We start from the raw sequence: 6638 nt of genomic DNA, 5'->3' as shown, positions 1-6638 counted from the left end.
TGTTTTGGTGGCCCATAAAATTAAAAAAAACACAATCACCAGCATGGCCTGGTCAGCGGCATTTCTGAGGCCGCCTCCAAATCCTCCATTGTGGTGAGCGGCAGGATGAACAAGGGAGGTGAAGACGGTGCGTCGGACCCCCTTTCCGCCTGCTTCATCACTGCCAGGCGGGCCCTGATTTGGTCCTGCCCTGTCAGGATGGCCGCCATTTGCGGCCTGAGTTGCCCCATATCAAACCGCAGTTCCAACAGGACCTTCAGGACCTCCTCTTAATATGCTAGAAAAAAAGCAAAAAATAAAATGCAGGTATGGCAGTAAGAGTCTCATGCAAATATATTCATAAAAATTCCACGAGCCTGTGACAGTGAAAGAAAGTTATCCTGCTAGCTGATCTCTTGTTGCAGGTAGTGAAGGAATGAAACACACTTGGAAAGTGCCTCCACCTTTAATAAGCTTAAATAATTAAAACCATCTCGTGCCAAGATGTTGTCCCAGTCACTCTGGCATTTGAATACAGCTGAATCTCATTAATTCAAGCTCAAGGAAAAGTGAAGCTTTGTTCGATTAAGGCGGATTTCAAACTAAAGGAAGTCTTTTTCAATGAAATGCCGCTCTCTGTGATACGAAGGAGCACGACAACAGAGTCTGAGACTTGATATTGGGTTACGCATTGCCGCACACCATAACGAGGCGATACTGACAAAATGTGCAGATTGTAAGAACTGCACAGCTAATAGAGCCATGCAGCTTTTACCCGGGAAACCCAAAAAGAAAGCAGAGCCATGTCACTATGCACTTTCCAAGCTGCAAAAGGTGCGCACGCGATGCCACTTAGACACACTGAAAGCCTTAGGGTTGGATTTTCCAGGTAACATAAATAGGAGAAGTGCGACATACTGATTGGACTTGAGTGCTACGTTAGCATCAGGTTGGGAATCGTGTTAGATCAATGAGAATGAGAGTCTCAGCCCATCATGGGAGCATCATACCAAGGCCTCCCATGATTCCTTGTGTGCATTGAGCACGGGCTCTCAAGATTTTTGCAAAGGGTCCATGGACCCATCATCCAACCCCTGCAGGAAGCTCGCACCATTGAATGAACAGCCACATTCTAGATAGCCATGATTTTATAAAGTGTTCCTTGAGTTCCCAGGTTTATTCCTCACTTCATTCACAACTTGAGATATAACAGACGAACACCACCATTGACAACTGCCTTACATCTACAACATAACCAAGAGGTGGCTTCCTAGTAAAGCATTACTCTTTTTGCCCTGTTTGTCAAACATGCATATATCTGAAACATCTCATGTGGCTGCTTTGCTTTCCAGACACATGAAGCAAACAAATCCCTTTGCATAATACTATACAAGGCCAGCTGAACTTAGGAAAGGGGCTTTTGGCAAGGCCTCTGCCAAACAGACTGACCCAGAGGTCCTGCCCGGGTCCTATATATACCCTTAGGCCAGGACACAACCCCCCTAGACATTCTATGCAATCGAAAAGCTGTATTGAAGCTGGTCGGAAGGCAGTTATGCTATAGCCAGCTGAACACCATTTGACCATTCTTGTGATCCTTCTCATATTCGAGTCCTTGTTTGGTCTAGTTGACCCTAGAAGCCTGGACAGGCCTGTGTCCTGTTCATTCTTCATTCATTTTGTCCTCATCATAAGCGAGCATGGTTGACTGAACATTGTCTTCAAGTGGTGCCAAATGACATAGCTGCATCCTCGCTGTGTATTTTCTTTGACAAAGCACGCAAATATACCGCGATCATTGAACAACTGAAAGGTGGTTACTATGAAGTGAGAGTAGCACTAGAACTTAAAACCGTATGACCTAAGTTGAAAGTAATATGAGGCGGAGATTCTACAAGAATTTATTAGCTCCACTGAAATTGTTTTTGAAGCTTGGTTATTAGAACATTTTCAAGGTCCCTTTCGAGATCCAAGAATCGGTCAGCATGTAACTGTCACTTGGAAGCATTTCACCCTCACCTTAGCCCTCACCTCCCACAAATGGCCTGAGACCAACATGTTGGAAGAATCATGAAAATATCCTTACAAAAATGATCAAGGCTTACCGTAACTTCATTTGGCAAGCATGCACGGTCACATCAAGTCATGCAAAACTGGGGACTAACACAATACATCCACATCTTCAATCAACCAATTTAAAGAACATGCTATGCCAGAAAGCATGTTGTCTGAAGTAAAAGGAGTTAGAGCTAGACATATGTTGAGTTGGAGAGAATGTTAAGGCAGCAACGCAACTTATGCTGCAAGCAGGTGCCCACCGGGTCGGCAGCTGAAAAAAAATAATCTCGATAAAATATTGTTCGCAGTAAAATTTTAATTTTACTTATTCATACGCCCTCAATGCAGTATGTCAGAAACATGTACAAAACTTGGGCAAATTGATGCAATCTAGGCAAATTTAGTTTCCAGCATGGCCTAGATCAGGGGTCAGCAACAAGCAGCCCACTACGTTATCCTGCCCACGAGGCAGTGTCATACGACTCGCGGCGCAACTTCAAAACTTCCCCCTACCCTGTCCCATACGTACAATCTCCAAGACCATACGACATATCCGACCTCGAACAGAGTTACAGTTTATCAGATAAATCTAATAAACTCAGAAAAACACTAGCCGGCAAATTTTGCATCAATTCTGATTTATTTGAAAAGCTCCGGTTGTGAAGGTCACAACAGCAATAAACTACTGGTTATTTTTCTAAATCTGATCAGTGCGAAGGGTCAGCGGTTCTGAGCAGAAGCCACCTGGGTCTCTCTTCACATCGCGGACAATAAAGAGCTTGGAGGAAAAGGAACGGAAGCCACAACTGGCTTCCATTTAGCAGATGGCAAGCAAACGTTTGCCAACGCGGGCAAGAAATGGACGTTCCATCGTCTGCTCAAAGCGTCTACCACCAACAAAAAAGAAACAAATACACCTTCTCATTGTCTGCTAATAGAACACAGAACAGGCCCGACATAAAATAAATGAAGTCCTACAAGCTACATATGAGGAGTTTTTTTTTCTAAAAGCTAAATCCAGAAACCGAAACTAAGCTAATTTTTGCCGAAATACGAACTATACCCGTCAGCGCATCAATATCAAATGTTTTTAAACTGGAATCGGTCATAGTACACAAGAAAAACCACTGCACAGGTGGCCGTGGTGCATGGCTCCAAAGCTATACTGATCAGGAAGCATTCCAGTTTATCTCGGTTTCGCTTGACATGGATTTGACTCATTTCGAAAAACAACTTCTCGTACATAGCTATGTCAGGTGGTGGTGCATACCCAGGCGAAAAACGTGCCACATATACGTGGCCATATTTTATGTTTTCAGTTATCTAATCAACCAATTCAAGAAACGACCGAGTGCCTCTTGAGATGAAAGAAGCTATAATTGCCGTTGTCTTCGTTCGTCCAGAAGCATAGCGCTTAGCCTCATCAGTCTTGGGGAGCATTTTTCGGAACAAAATGTTTTCGGAACATTTTTTTGGCGTGGTCGCTCACACTCAAAGGAATGTTATGCTCAACCAGAAATGCCGTAGAGGCATTCTGCACGAATTGCACCAGAGTCGTTGTCACTCTGAAGGAAACTTACCAGATTCGACTGGTTATCTGCAGCTCGCACATATCCCTGGTGTTTACGCGAAGCGATGTGCAGCTTGATGTCAGCCTTGCCACCGTGTGAAACGCTCACATCACACGTGCACGTGCGACAGAATCCAAACTTCTCTCCCTTCTTGGACGGCACGAAGCACGGGAATTCCTGCTTGTAGGATTTTAGGAACACCTGAAAGTACCCCTTTTGAGGGTTGGAGTTCGCCATTGCGCCGCGAACCCATTGCGACTAGGGGGATACTATGATTATACGTGCAACAAACACAGTCGCCGCTCCGCTCGCCACGAAAACTGGCCGAAACAACGAGGCCCAACACGCCAAACCAACGTGCGCCGCCGAACTACAGTGGCCTAGAGAGTTGTAGTGGGCTCACGGGACGGCTCGGCCTGATGCGTTTGATGTTGACGCGGCGGTGGCGCTGTAAGCTTTTCCTCCTGAAACTTTCCAGCGTGCATTGGCCAAACTAGGCGGCTCTTACCAATCGTTAGTTTTGTGTTTGCCTCTGAATCAATCATGGTAAGGTAACTATATTAATTTGAGCACCGAGCGTGTTTTAAGAAAATCGTTTGACTTCCTTTTGATCACGGCTTGGGGGAGTTCCGGTCACGTTTGCGGCTCTGCGAGCCATGCGGCTCTGCGAGCCATGCAGCTCGGTAGCGGCGCGGCTCTACTGTGATTAATTAGAACTCTAAGTCACTGCAGTTTTAGACAAATTACGGGGCATCTCTCGTTTTCCGTGCTACTAGCGTGTGCGGCAAGGTTCTGTCCATGCTGATCTGATCGGCATGCACAGAACCGATCGATGCTTGCGAGCTTGGTATGACACCTTGACATTATGCGCCTCGATAAAGAAACTCATTCCTTTTTCGAATGTCAATGCATTTATTCACTGAGATACCGGCTGATGGCTGCACAACAGGAAACCACAAACATTTGTTGACATAACAGCGGTGACACAGTGTGTCTTGAAATAGAACAAAAATTAAGATGCATTATGGGAAACCCAGAATACGGGGGTTGAGATGCCAACTGTAATGCCAACGTAACACTAAAAGATATATATATATATATATATATATTTTTTTTTTACGAGCTCTTGCTTATTTTTTTGTGCTTGGCACTTTCCCTTTATGATTTTTTTCCTCGGTGTTTATACCCTTAACAAAAAAGTGCTGTCGAGTGTCAGGTAAAAGCTGATTACTTTTTTTGTTGGTGCAGCGGCATGTTCACTGCAACCGATGCTGCAAATCCACCTCGCCCTCACCAGGGTAACTAAGTCTAAAATGCTCTCGGTGTGCAACTTTTTCCTACTAAAACATTCAGTGAACATGTCCTCAAGCCTCCTTTCAAATGGTAGAGTGCACTACGAGGGTACAGAAGTCCTCCCTTATCCTTGTGGAGAGTAAGCCTAGCAATTCCACAACTGCCCTCAACGGCCGGCATTGTCAATGTTTGCTTGAAAGGCTCACATTTTGTTTTCATGACACACTTCTTTGCAATGTAGCCGTACACATTGTAGACGAGTCGTGAGTCACTCCTCTCTATGTGCTGCTCATGATCAAAGGAAGGTGACAAAGCCACCCCAGCATCAGGCAAATTTCCAGACTTCATGAGGTCATCTGCTTGATGCCACGAGCTACTGCTGCTAGGTGGGCAATTGTTGCTGTCTTCTCCTGTTTCCAGCAATGCACTTAGTGCACATGGGTCAGCATTTCCATACCTCACAGTTTTCATCAAACTGTAAAAAGACATACAGTTCATTGTCATTAGGAACTGAGTAGGAGTCGGGTGATCATTACAGCTTGAAGCCTGTCTCACTTTCCCATAGAAGTTTTCGGTCGGATCCTGGCTTAGACGTAATGTCATGATGTACTTGTAGCCTACTTCTTGAGTGAGGTACGACCGAAGCTCGAGTGTGCTCGACAAAGTCGCCCGCAGACCTACAGCTGTTGACTCGCTGAGGAAGCCTCCAGCCCCGTTCGCATGGCTCTCCCAAGCTGCCAGGTACCCCAGGAAGCTTGCGATGACTGCTTTGGAGGACGAGTTGGGTCGCAAAGCTTCGGCCGTGAATCGGGACGTCATGACACTGATGAGCCGGTTCATCTTCCTGGGGCAAGAAATGCAACATGACCCATCATCAATTTTAAATATTGCCTATGCATTTCTGATGTTTTATTTTGTTATCCTTGGTTAGTGTGAGTGTCCCTATTAATGACTGAGCTCTGCTAAGAACTTTTTATGGGGCAATGGGGTTGGGGGGGAAATGGGGGGGGGTGCCTTGCACCTCTACCTGCCTTCTGAATCTATGGCCAAGAAAGGAATACAACAAATTAAATCATTTACTCAGGTCGTAGTAGCGCTCACAGTTATGAACGATAGATAAATGTGCATACCTCTATTATTACATGTATTGCGAAGAATGTGTCTAACAGCCCCATTTTGTATATTTTGTCACCCGTTGACTGGATCCCTTGTGACTTGAATTGTACTTGAAAAACTCTTGCGTAGCACTGACAACTCCGGTCCCTGCTTCAGTCTGATTTTTGTAAAAGTGGAGGCCCTGGAGAACCCTGTCCCTGAAGTACTGGAACGCTAGCCCAGCTCTCATCTTCTCAAAGGCATTCGGCTGCAGGTGACATTTCGTGATTCCAGGCATAGCCTTAAGTATCAGGCTGCTAGCGTCAATCTTGAATGCTTCTCTGACGTGGTGCATTGTTACCTAGATAAGTAAAAACCATATTGATATAAATTGGCAGGAAAACAAAGATTTATTAAATTAGAGCTTAATTCGTCCTCTTGCACTGATACCGAAATATTCTTCAAGTAGTTTTGTTTTTCTGTTGTTCAAACTCACAATTTAGGACTAGAGAACTAAATAAGACTATGTCTTCTCTCTGTCTGCTGCCAAGGAAGATGTAAAGCGACAGCATTTGGATCTTTTGCCTGTTGAGGACGTGATCCTCACATAATATCAATGTGTCAGGTGATGTGATGACCCAT

This window comes from Ixodes scapularis, unplaced genomic scaffold (genome assembly GCF_016920785.2).
Source record: "Ixodes scapularis isolate PalLabHiFi unplaced genomic scaffold, ASM1692078v2 ptg002250l_1___fragment_2___debris__unscaffolded, whole genome shotgun sequence".
Classification (NCBI taxonomy): Eukaryota; Metazoa; Arthropoda; class Arachnida; order Ixodida; family Ixodidae; genus Ixodes; species Ixodes scapularis.
The sequence above is the reverse complement of the archived record's forward strand: the minus strand, read 5'-3'. Positions refer to the sequence as shown.